This window comes from Rhinoderma darwinii, chromosome 3 (assembly GCF_050947455.1).
Source record: "Rhinoderma darwinii isolate aRhiDar2 chromosome 3, aRhiDar2.hap1, whole genome shotgun sequence".
In the NCBI taxonomy this organism is placed as follows: domain Eukaryota; kingdom Metazoa; phylum Chordata; class Amphibia; order Anura; family Rhinodermatidae; genus Rhinoderma; species Rhinoderma darwinii.
This window is the reverse complement of record NC_134689.1, coordinates 64,275,552-64,288,417: the sequence shown is the minus strand read 5'-3', so window position 1 is coordinate 64,288,417 and position 12,866 is coordinate 64,275,552. Positions and strand designations below refer to the sequence as shown.

Here is a 12,866-nt window from a genome sequence, read left to right as displayed (position 1 = left end):
CTGACTAATTTATACCACTTGTGTCCAGTTAACCCCTTCCCCCTCGTCAACTGCTCAGCTGGAACGAATCTGCAAGGGAAAAAAAAAAAAAATTTACAAATTTTTTTTTTTTCAATTGTGTGAGTTTTTGCTATCTTCTATTTGCTAGCAATCAAAACAGATTCACAAACACAGAAATACAGCAACACAATACAGAAGTACAGCAACACAATCCGGTTTTAGAACTCCACTTAGTTCACAAGCCACTTAAACCACCAAGCTCATTGTAAAACAATGTTTATATGCATGCAATAATTTGTCGGTATATCGCAATAGCTCTTGCAACTTTGTTAGTAATTCATTTCTATGAATGTTAGTAATCCATTTCTATGCACAATGAATTTCCACCAATTTGACAATTGTGCATGGATAATGTAAATTATATCCAAGTTTTTTATATAAAAAATCTTAATAATAAATAAATTTTGTATAAATTGTTTAATACAGTCTTATCTTGTATTTATTTTACCCAAAGTGTGCTGGTTGGTCCATTAGTTTTTCGTTTTCTTTTCTGCTATGTGGTATCAGTCTATGGAAGATGTTCATAAATTGCAAGCTGATTTGAACACACAGGGCATCCACTTAACAAATTAAGTTTAATGTGGATAAATGTAAAGTTATGCATCTGGGTACCAACAATCTGCATGCATCATATGTCCTAGAGGGAGCTATACTCGGGGAGTCACTTGTTGAGAAGGATATGGGTGTACTTGTAGATCATAAACGAAAAAACAGCATGCAATGTCAATCAGCTGCTTCAAAGGCCAGCAAGTTATTGTCGTGTATTAAAAGAGGCATGGACTCGTGAGACAAGGATATAATATTACCACTTTACAAAGCACAAGTGAGGCCTCATCTGAATATGCAGTTCAGTTTGGGGCTGCAGTTCATAGAAAGGATGCCCTGGAGTTGGAAAAAATAGAAAGAAGAGCAACAAAGCTAATCAGGGGCATGGAGAATCTAAGTTATGAGGAAAGGTTCAATCTGCAGAGGCGACAAGCCTTCTTTAGGGGGGATTCACACGAGCGTGTATTGGGTCCGTGCGGGCCGCGTGATTTTCACGCGCCACGCACAGACCAATACAAGTCTATGGGGCAGTACAGACAGTCTGTGCTTTTTGCGCAGCATTTGTCAGCTGCGCAAAAAGCGCGACATGCTCAATATCTCCGCGTATTTCGCGCATCACGCACCCATTGATGTCAATGGGTGCGTGAAAACCATGCAGGTCGCACGGAAGCACTTCCGTGCGAACCGACTGAAACAGCGCACCAGCTGTCAAAAGGATGAATGTAAACAGAAAAGCACCACGTGCTTTTCTGTTTCCAAACATCCAAACGGAGTGTCTTTGAGATGAGCGAACCCGGACAACCGAACCGAACTTCACCGGGTTCGGCCGAACTCGTTTTGGCCGAACCCGGCAAAAAAATTTCCGGTACGCGACGTCCAGTCTGACCTCCCGGGATGACAATTCAGTCCAAGTGACAGCTCCAGCCAATCACAGGCCAAGCACAGGCTGCAGCGGTCACATGGACTGCCGCGTCATCCAGGGAGGTGGGGCCCGATGTCAAGAGAGGCGCGTCACCAAGAACGCGTCACCAAGGCAACGGCCGGGAGGGAAGTTCTCGGTAAGTACGAACTTTTTTTTTTAACAGGTTTCTCGATATTGTGTTCGGCATTCACTGTCGAGGGTGCTGAAAGAGTTACTGCCGATCAGTTAGCTCTTTCAGCACCTTGGACAGTGACGGGCGTCGACTAGCCTCATCTCTATGATGGCGGCTGCGCGAAAATCACGCAGCCGCGCATCATACACGGATGACACACGCAGCTGTAAAGTGGTTTTTGCGTGCGCAAAACGCCGCGTTTTTTGCGCGCGCAAAAACGCAACGTTCGTCTGAATCTGCCCTTACTGTGAGAACTGTGAATTTATGGAATAGTCTACTGCAGGAGCTGGTCACAGTATCTACAGTAGATGGCTTTAAAAAAGGCTTAGATAATTTCCTAGAAGGTCAAAAATGTTAGCTCCTATGTGCAGAAATGTTTCTCTTCCCTTTTCCTATCCCTTGGTTGAACTTGATGGACATGTGTCTTTTTTCAATCGTACTAACCATATAACTATGTAAGATTTGTAAAGCAACTTCTCTGGAATACGAAAATTTGTGGTTATAAAGTGCTGTTTGGGCACACAGTAGGGCTCGGGAAGGAAGGAGCGCCATTTGGCTTTGGGAGCACAGTATTTGCTGGATTGGTTTCTTGACACCTTGTCGCTTTTGCAAAGCCCCTAAGGTACCAGTACAGTGGAAACTATCCAAAAGGGACTCCATTTGGGATACTATACCCCTTGAGGAATTAATCTAGGGGTGTAGTGAGCATTTTGAGCCCACAGGTGTTTCATTAATTATATTTCAATTGGGAAGTGAAAATTATTTTTTTTTTACAATAAGACGTAGATTTAGCTCAAAACGTTTCATTTTCTCAAAAAATAAAGGAGAAAAAGCACCCCATCATTTGTAAAACAATTTCTTCCGAGAACGGCAAAACCCTATATGTGGTCATAAACTGTTTTTTGGGCACACAGCAGGGCTCAGAAGGGAAGGAGAGCCATTTCGCTTTTGGAGTGCAGATTTTGATGGATTGGTTTCTGGTCGCTATGTAGCATTTGCAAAGCCCCTAAGTTAGCAGTACAGTGGAAACCCCCCGGAAGTGACCCCATTTTGAAAACTAGACCCCTCAAGGAATTCACCTAGGGGTGTAGTGAGCATGTTAACCCCGCAGGTGTTTTGCAGAAATTATTGTGATTATTATTGTGATTTTTTTTCCATAGATATGCCAATATGTGGTGCCCAGCTTCTGCCACTATAACAAGACAGCTCTCTAATTATTATGCTGCGTTTCCTGGTTTTAATATCACTCTACATTGGGCACTAATCTTTTGCCTGGACATTCGACCAGGCTCAGGCGTGAAAGAGTACCATGCGAAATTGATGCCTTATTTGGCGACTTATCAAGTATTTGTTCACAATGGCAGGGCTCTGATGTGAAATAATAAAATAAACCCCTGAGAAGTGACCCCATTTTGGAAACCACAACCCTCAAGGCATTTATTAAGGGGTGTAGTGAGCATTTTCACCCCACAGGTCTTTTCCATAAATGAATGGTGCAAAGTAAAAATTTTAATTTTTCCCCAGAAATACCAATTCAATGGCAAATATGTCATGCCCAGCTCATGCCACTGGAAACACACAACCCAAAAATTATTAAAAGGGTTCTCCCCTATATGGTGGTGCCATATATGTGGAAGTAAACTCCTGTTTGGGCACGCTGTAGGGCTCAGAAGGGAGGGAGCGCCATTTGGCTATTGAAGCAAAGATTTTGCTGGGTAGTAATTTTGTTTGGAGTTTTACTGGTATTTCAGTTTATAATGTGAGGGTACATGTAAGTTTGCCAGTATACATCAGGGGCATAGTCAGGTGGTATAATAATGGGGTAAAACAAAACCCAATAAAAGAATCCATAGATGTGTGTTACGCTGTGAAGCTATCCTTTCTGCACAGGTCAGTGTGGCACTGAAAAACTGTGTCCTTACTTATCCCCCTTTTGGTCCACATTCATCACCTTTGCTGATTGGGAAATTTTGCTAGGAAGTGTTGTCCTGGTATAATACGGGTGCCCTCATTTCCAGCAGATATGTTTAGGCCCTCCCCTTCCTGGTTTCCTAATTTTAGGTCCCCGATAAAATCGCCTCTTGAAACAAAAGAAATGTTCCCCTCGGGCCTGCACAACCGCATATTTTTATTTCTTGACTTATTGGAGCCTTAACTAAATTGATTTTTTCATAGACTTAGTGGAATGAGGGCTGTTTTTTTGCGGGATGAGCTGTAGTTATTATTGGTACCATTTGGGGTACATGCGACTTTTTATCCCTTTTTTGGGGGGCAAGGTGACCAAATAACATCAATTGTGGCATAGTTTTTTCAGGATTTTTTTTATACAGCGTTCACCATGCGTTATAAATTACATGTTAACTTTATTCTGTGGGTCAGTACGATTCCGGTGATATCTAATTTATAGTACTTTATATTTTACAACTTTTTGCATAATAAAATTACTTTTGTAAAAATAATGTATTTTTTCTGTCGCCATGTTGTGAGAACCATAACTTTTACATTTTTTTAATTGACGGCGCTGTATGATGGCATGTTTTTTTGCGAGAAAAGCTATAGTTTTTATACGTACCATTTTTGCATACATTACGTTTTTGATCACTTTTTATTACAATTTTTGGAGGGCAAAGTGACCAAAAAACATAAAATCTGGCATTGTGTTTTACGGGTTTTTTTTATGCCGTTCACCGTGTGGAATAAATTATATAATATTTTTAGAGTTTAGGCTGTTATGGTCGCGGCGATACCAAATATATATGGTTTATTTATTTTTTTCAATAATAAAGGACTTCATAAGGGAAAAAGCACGATTGTGTTTTATTTTATTACTTTAAACTTTTATATAGTTTTTGGTTTTTTTCACTTTTTTTTTACACTGTTTTTTTTTACACTTTTCCTTGAAGGTCCAACTGTCAGATTTTTTTGATCTAATATATTGAACTACCTATGTAGTGCAATGTATTATTTCTGTCAGTCATTCACTGACAGCAAGCCAACTAGGCTTCGCCTCCGGATGGGGCCTAATCGGTTCCGTAAAGGCAGAGCAGGACACCATTTTTTAGTCTCCTGTTGCTATAGTAGCAGTCAGCCGCCCAGCGATTGCTGGGCAGAGATGCCGATCTGCAGACAACAACAAAGATGCAGCGATCGCTTTCGATTACTGCATCTAAGCGGTTAATGGCAGAGATCGGAGTTAGCTCCGGTTCCTGTAATTACAGGTGGATGTCAGCTGTAACATATAGCTAACATCCACCGCTGATGACATAGGCTCATCTCCTGAGCCGACGCCATCTTGCCGGCGGTTACGGAAGACTTTTAGGCCCTGTCTCTGGGCGGTGGCTGGACATTTTCGGCACTAGGCAGACCGAGAGGCCACTATTAGGCCTCCGGTTGCCATTGCAGCCACGGACACCCCAGCGATTTCATTGCTGGGTGCCGATGAGCTACAAAATCCTTAAATGCAGCGATCGCTTTTGACCGCTGCATTTAAGTGTCTAATGGCGGGGATCGAAGTTAACTTCGGACCCCACCGTTACAGCAGGGTGTCAGCTGTAAGATAGAGCTGACATCCGGGGATGATGGCTTCGACTCAGCTTATGAGCCGGTGCCATCCGTTTGTCGTAATTATACGACATTTTACGGGATGCACTGGCTTTCCATGACGTATACTTACGAAAAATGTCGGGAAGTGGTTAACCTCTTCCCGACCACCACGCATAGATTAATATTCTCCAGCGCTGGTCCTTGTGCCTGTAGCCCGTTAATCGACGTGTGCTCCTAATGAAGCACACAGGCATTCGCCGCAGCCCGGCGAATGCCCAGTACAGGCTGCTACTAGCAACCTTAGTACTGCGGGAAAACATTGTGTGTGATCACAGCTGTGATCTCCACCGATTAACTGCTTAAATGCAGCGGTCAATAGCGACCGCTGCAATTAAGCTGTTACAACAACATAATGGTTGCCGATGGTTGCTATGGCAACTGGAGGCCTAACAAAGGCATCCAATCTGCCATCTATGGAAGGCGATTAGGACCTAAATTGCTGCCTGTCAGTGTCAAACTGACAGGTCTAATACCCTGCAATCCATAAGTATTGCAGGGTATTATAACAACAATCCAACATTTGGAACTTCAAGTCCCTAGTGGGACTAAAAAAAAAAAAGTAAAAAAAAATGTACAAAAATAAAAAGGGAAAAGTTCAAAGTGATAAAATGAAAAATCGCCCTTTTTCTCCTCTTCTAAAATCCTTTATTATTAGGGAAAAAAACTAAAAAACGAAATACGTTTTTTTAAAACCGTGATTTTATCGTGCAAACCCCATAAGACCTAAAAAACCTATATACATATGGTATCGCTGTAATAGCATCGCCCCCGCAGAATAAATTAAGTATGTCATTTATTATGCACGGTGAAAAAATAGAAGTTTTCACGGCCTAGTTCCACTAAATTCAGCAAAAAACCTGTGGGATAAAAATGCTCACTATACCCCTAGATACATTTTAGGGCTGTAGCTTCCCAAATTGGGTCACTTCTGGGGGGTTTCCACTGTTTTGGTCCCTCAGGGACATGACACCCGGAAACCATTCCAGAAAACTTGAGCTACAAAAGCCAAATGGCACTCCTTCCCTTATGCCGTGTATCCAAACAGCAGTTTATTACCACATATGGGGTATTGCCGTAATCAGGAGAAAGTGCTTTACAAATTTTGGGTGCTTTTTCTTCTTTATGCCTTGTAAAAATGGATAATTTCTTTGTTTTATTGGAAAAAAAAATTACGGACTAATTCCACTAATTTCAGCAAAAAACCTGTGGGGTTAAAATGCTCCTTATACCAATCTATAAATTCCTTGAGGGGTGTAGTTTGTCAAATGGTGTCTTTTGGGGGGTGTTTCCACTGTTTTGGCACCACCTCTTCAAACCTGAGCTGGTGCCTAAAATATATTCTAATAAAAAGAAGGCCCCAAAATCCATTAGGTGCTCCTTTGTTTCTGAGGCCTGTGTTTCAGTCCATAAGCACACTAGGGCCACATGTGGGATATTTCCAAAAACTGCAGAATCTGGACAATAAATATTGAGCTGCATTTCTTGGGTAAAACCTTCTGTGTTACAGAAACAAATGGCTTATAATGTATTTTCTGACAAAAAAAAGACATTTGTAAATTTCACCTCTACTTTGCTTGATTTAATGTGAAACACCCAAAGGGTTAAGAAACTTTCTAAATGCTGTATTGAAAACTTTGAGGGGTTCAGTTTTTAAAATGGTGTGACTTATGGGGGTTTCTAATATATAAGGCCCTTAAAGCCACTTCATAACTGAACTAGTACCTATAAAAATAGGTTTTGGAAATTTTCTTGAAATGTGAGAAATTGCTGCTAAAGTTCTAAGCCTTGTAATGTTCTAGAAAAATAAAAGGATGTTCAAAAAACTATTGAAACATGAAATGGACATATGGGAAATGTATACTATTTGTATACTATTTTGTGTGCTATCTGTTTTATAAGCAGATACATTAAAATTTAGAGAAACGCTAATTTTTCAAATTTTCTCTAAAATTTTAGAGTTTTTCGCAAATAAATACTGAATTTATTGATCAAATTGTTCCACTAACATAAAGTACAATATGTCACAAGAAAACAGTCTCAGAATCGCTTGAATAGATCAAAGCATTCCCAAGTTATTACCACATAAAGTGACCCGTCAGATTTGAAAATGTCGGCTAAGTCCACAAGGCCAAAACAGTCCTGAAGGGGTTAAGGTAGATGTTGTGCCCTTCTGTGATTGTAAGGGTATGTTCACACGGTGAGGCAAAAACATCTGAAAATACGGAGCTGTTTTCAAGGGAAAAAAGCTCCTGATTTTCAGATGTTTTTTAAGCCACTCGCGATTTTCGAGGCGTTTTTCGCTGCGTTTTTTTATGGCCGTTTTTGGAGCTGTTTTCTATAGAGTCTATGAAAAATGGCTCCATAAAAAAACGGCCAATTAGAACGAATCACCATTTTTCCCGTTGAAATCAATGGGCAGATGTTTGGAGGCGTTCTACTTCCGATTTTTCTGCCGTTTTTCGGGTGTTTACGAGGGGTTAAACGGGTGAGATCGATACTGATATCCCCCAGCTACCTCTGTTAGCTGAGAGCAGGGAGTTTTAACGGCTCCCTGCTCTGTTTATTTTAGATGTGACTTTTTGATCACTTTTTATCACATTTTGTTTAAGGCAGGATTGAAAGAAAATAGCAATTTTTATTTTATTTTTTATGGCGTTTACCGTGCGGGTTAAATAATGTAACAGCTTTATAGTCGGGGTCGTTACGGACGCGGCGATACCAAATATGTGTAATTTTTTTAATTTATTTAGTTTTTTTAATAGTAAAGCATTTTGTAAGGGGGAAAAGTAGGTTTTGCATTTTTTTCTTCACTTTTTTTTTAAATTTTACTAGTCCTACTAGGGGACTTTAATATGTGATCATCCGTTCGCTTTTATAAAACACTGCAGTACTTTTGTATTGCAGTGTATTACTGCCTGTCAGGGTAAAACGGACTGGCAGATGCATAGCAGGCAGTAACTACAGGCAGACCTGGTGGTCTTTATTAGGCCCCCGGCTGCCATCGGAGACACAGACACTCGGCGATCTTATCGCCGGCTGCTGGTGGGATGAGAGGGCGTTCCCTACCTCTCTCCAAAACAGCTCAGATGCGGCACTCGCTATTGAGTGCCGCATCTGAGGGGTTAAACGGGTGAGATCGATACTGATATTGATCCCACCCGTTCGAGCAGGGATGCCCCTAGCCCTCAGCTACCTCTGTTAGCTGAGAGCAGGGAGTTTTAACGGCTCCCTGCTCTGTTTATTTATTCTGATGCAGCGCCGTGAAAAGGCGTATGCATCAGAATAAGCCGATTAGTGGCCGCCGTGAAAAGGCGTATTGGCGGTCACTAATGTGTAGTGGGCAATGGGTAATGGGCAGTGAGGAAACACAAACAATGTGTGCTTTTTCTATAGTGCCATTAACTCAGCATCCCAGAACGACTAAATTGCCGGATGAAGGTTCATTGAGAACGAAACGTCACACATAGGCACTGGCATAGTAAAATAAGAAAAATATTCCACTCCCAATTGGTGTGCGGAGTAATCTTTCTACTGTATTACTGGATTGGACTCCTACTCGTGCGCCCACCTATACCGAGTGCAGTCTGAACCATTACAAATTAAAAAACCCTGATAAGTACAGTTTTCTGCACTTTATCTATACTATAGAAGCGAATGTATGTTTGTCGGTCCTCTATGGGCATCCAGAAGCCTGAACCATTTGACCCCAAATTTGGCACATACTGTAGGTACATCGGGTGTCCGGGAAGGCTTTCGTAAAGGTCCCAAACTTGCCGTTGTTCTATGTTATCAGCCATTATCACAGGATCACAATCAATACTATAAAAGAAGCTAAGAAGATCTTTGTAGTATAGTACATTGGGTGTCCCGGAAGGTTTTCATAAAAGTCCTGATCTTGCCGTTGTTCTCTGTTTCCAGTCCTTATCAGAGGATCACGATTCAATACTATAGAAGCGAATACAGACATTTGCTTTTATAGTATAGATGTTTTTATCTTGCAGTAGCAGGTAGTGCACTTTACTAGATAATCCTAGATGGAAAGGTACAGTGGAGGGGTTGCCCATAGCAACTGTTAAAGGGCTAGCAATTAGTGGGGTTCACGGGGCTCATGTCCCCCACTATTACACTCTGCTTTTATTAGGGTCACTAAGGTTATGCCTAGCTCCCCTACCTTCTCCCTTATATTACGCCTTCTATTTGCCTTATTTGATTATTTTGTGTGTGTGTGCGTGTGTGCGTCTGTGCGTGTGTGCGTGTCTGCGTGTGTGTGTGTGTGTGTGTGTGTGTGCCGTGATTCACAACACAAGTGTATAATAAAGCAAGATTTATTACTAACACAAAATCACACTCAGTTGTACACCACAGAATACACAAAATATATGTATTCACAATATAGTATCAGTATACTCCAATATATACACGATAACTTTCAATATGTATCAAATAAACTAACTTTCAAGGAATCACTACTTGAGCAATTCCCCAGAGTGCAATTTTATGTAATTACCATACCCTTTGAGCAATTCCCCAAAGGCAGCTGGAGACAGTCTGGATCAAGCGTGCAGGTAAATCAGCTACCTCAAGTCCGTCACCACTCTGGTCAGCAGAGTCTAAGGATATTCTATGGTCTTCACCAGAGCCCACCGCAAAGCATGTTGGATTTGACTGCATAAAACCCAGGTTACTTTTACAGAATACGGTGTTGGACAGGAGCTGCAGCTGCAGGCAATACCAGAGCGGGTAGCTAGACAAGCCAGAGGGGTAAATCAAACCAAGCAAGCAAAGTACAAAACCAGGAGATGCTAAAAGTTGAGCAGAGGGTAAATTCAAAGACGGAAGCTGAAGTCCAGTTCGAAGAATCCAAACAGTCAAGGTGATACAGGGTGAACCAGGAGCTTAATAAGAAACATGCATACGCAAGAGAATCACAAGCAGCAATGAGAAAACGGAACAGATTCAAATACTACACTCTTGGCCCTGATAGGTTGCAGACAGAGAAAGGAGATTGACTCTGCATCTCAAACCAGGGCCACCCAGAAGCTAGGCTAGTCATGACAACCTTAAAGTGACGGACGTTTCATAACAGTACCCCCCTTTCTACGAGGGTCAGCCGAACCTTTAAACCTCAGCCTAGGTTTCAAAGGAAATTTAAAATTAAAAATTTTAACTAAACGATTAGCATGTACTGAATAAGCAGGAACCCAAGTTCGTTCTTCTGGCCCATGCCCCATCCAGAGCATCTAGTATTGGAGTATAACCCTGACCCTACTGGAATCCACAATCAATTGAACCTCAAATTCCATATCTCCTTCTACCTGAACTGGAGGAGGAGGTTTTGTGAAGGGATTAGATGGTGGTTCAAATTTTTTAAGGAGAGATTTGTGAAAAACATGATGAATTTTAAAAGAAGGAGGAAGAGCCAGGCAAAAAAAAATCACAGGGTTAATAACATCAACAATTTCATATGGACCAATAAACCTAGGAGTAAACTTACGAGATGGTACTTTCAGTCGTAGATTCTTAGTAGAAAGCCACACCTTTTGACCCACGCTGAACACAGGACCCACCGTACGATTTTTGTCAGCATTTTTCTTTTTAATTAAATTGGAATTCTTCATGTTCCATTGAACCTGAGCCCAAACTGTGCACAGTTTATTTGATTCAACTTTCACCTCAGGATTATCACTAGAAGAGGCGGAAAATGAACCAAAATGAAAACCATAATTACAGAAAAACGGCGAGGTATCAACAGAAACGTGGTGGTGATTATTCATAGCAAATTCCGCTAATGGAAGATACGAGACCCATGCAGCCTGGTTTTCTGCAATATTACACCTAGGATACTTGTCTTGATCTCGGTGTATGTGGACCCACTAGGCCAGCTGGCCAAATCACAGTCTATACAAATTCTATGCAAAGTCCTTAGCACAAGGGTATCTGTAAGAGTCCAGACAGTAGCAGAGGCTTTGTCACGGAGGGAGCTTGATGTGGCAGGTGGCGCCAGATGTGGCGGATGGTACCAGGCATGGCAGATGACACCAGGTATATGACAGCAGGTGTGGCAGATGACACCAGATGTGGTGTATGACAGCAGGCATGGCAGATGACATAACACGACTCCAACACTAGATAAGGAACAAGAACAAATATAGCAAGGGATACAGGTAGCAGGGCACGAGAACACTGGGAGCAGGCTACAACTAAGGGACCATTTGCAGAACTAAGATGGGTAAACAACAACAATGCTCAGACAAAGAATGGAAGGGCAGAGCCCTTTTTATAGTCCAGGGTGATCTGGGGATTGGATAGGGGATTTTTAGTAAGCGCGTGCGCTGGCACCTTAACAAACAGTGCAGGGAAGGACGGCCGCAGGAGCTGGCATCTCCTTGGAGGGAGACGCTGGCAAGCGGCCAGGGGGCTGCAGTCGCGGACCTCCGACAGAGGTGAGCGCCGGCTACCCGCGGCCGCAACTATGCTGTTCCAATATTTGATTAAAGAGCTCGGTTTGACCATTAGTCTCAGGGTGGAACGTAGAAGAGAAAGATAACTGTACACAAAAGTTTCTTACAGAAAGCTCTCCAGAAGTTAGCCACAAATTGTATACCACTATCAGAGACAATATTTTCCGGAATACCATGCAGACTAACCACTTGATCAATAAATAATTTAGACAGAGTTTTGGCATTAGGGAGTTGAGGCAATAGAATGAAATTACACAATTTACTGAAACGGTCCACCACAACCCAAATGACAGTTTTCCCTTCAGAGGGAGACAAATCAGTGATAAAATCCATAGACAGATAGGACCAAGGTTTCTGTGGAACAGACAATGGAAGTAGCTCACCCATAGGACGAACTCGAGGAGTGTTAGTGTGAGCGCAGACATCACAAGCAGAGACATAGGAACTAATATCAGGAGATACAGGCGGCCACCAGTAGAGCCGTGATACCAATCCTTTAGTACCAGTTATCCCTGGATGACCACACAAAACAGAGTCATATAACTTATTAAGCAAACAAAATCTGAACTGAGGAGGTACAAACAACTTCCCAGCAGGAATGGTTTGTGAGGCGAGCCGCTGGCATTCTTTAATCTCAGTTGCAAGATCAGGCGATATTGCAGAAACCATTATCCCTTTAGACAAAATAAGTTCAGACTGAAAGTTGGGGACCTGTGAGGAGCAGAATCTTCGAGATAATACGTTAGCACTGACATTTTTAGACCCGGGCATGTAGGTTATTATAGGGTGGAGTACAAAGAGGGCAATTATATGGTCTATGAGGATGGAGAGATTCACAACCGATTTCAGAATAGACATCATCAAAATCTTGAATACACTCAATGGTGCATTACAAGATACATTAGTAGTAGACAGAGACATGCAAGATTCATAACATTTAGGACTCCACTTAATCAAATTTGCCCTTACCCAATCAATAACAGGATTATGTGCCTGTAACCATGGAATACTCAATATTACCTCAGTAGGCAAATTTTGTAGGATAAAGAGAGAAATTAGTTCAGTATGCAAGGTAGCCACTTTTAAAGTAACAGCTAGAGTG

General features: G+C 41.8%; 1 protein-coding gene across 2 annotated transcripts in view; it reads left to right on the top strand.

Moving 5' to 3' along the window:
• LOC142748949 (gamma-aminobutyric acid receptor subunit pi-like) overlaps window positions 1–12,866 on the top strand; it is a 628,889-nt gene that overhangs the window by 170,855 nt on the left and 445,168 nt on the right. The gene's annotated exons all lie outside the window — the stretch shown is intronic.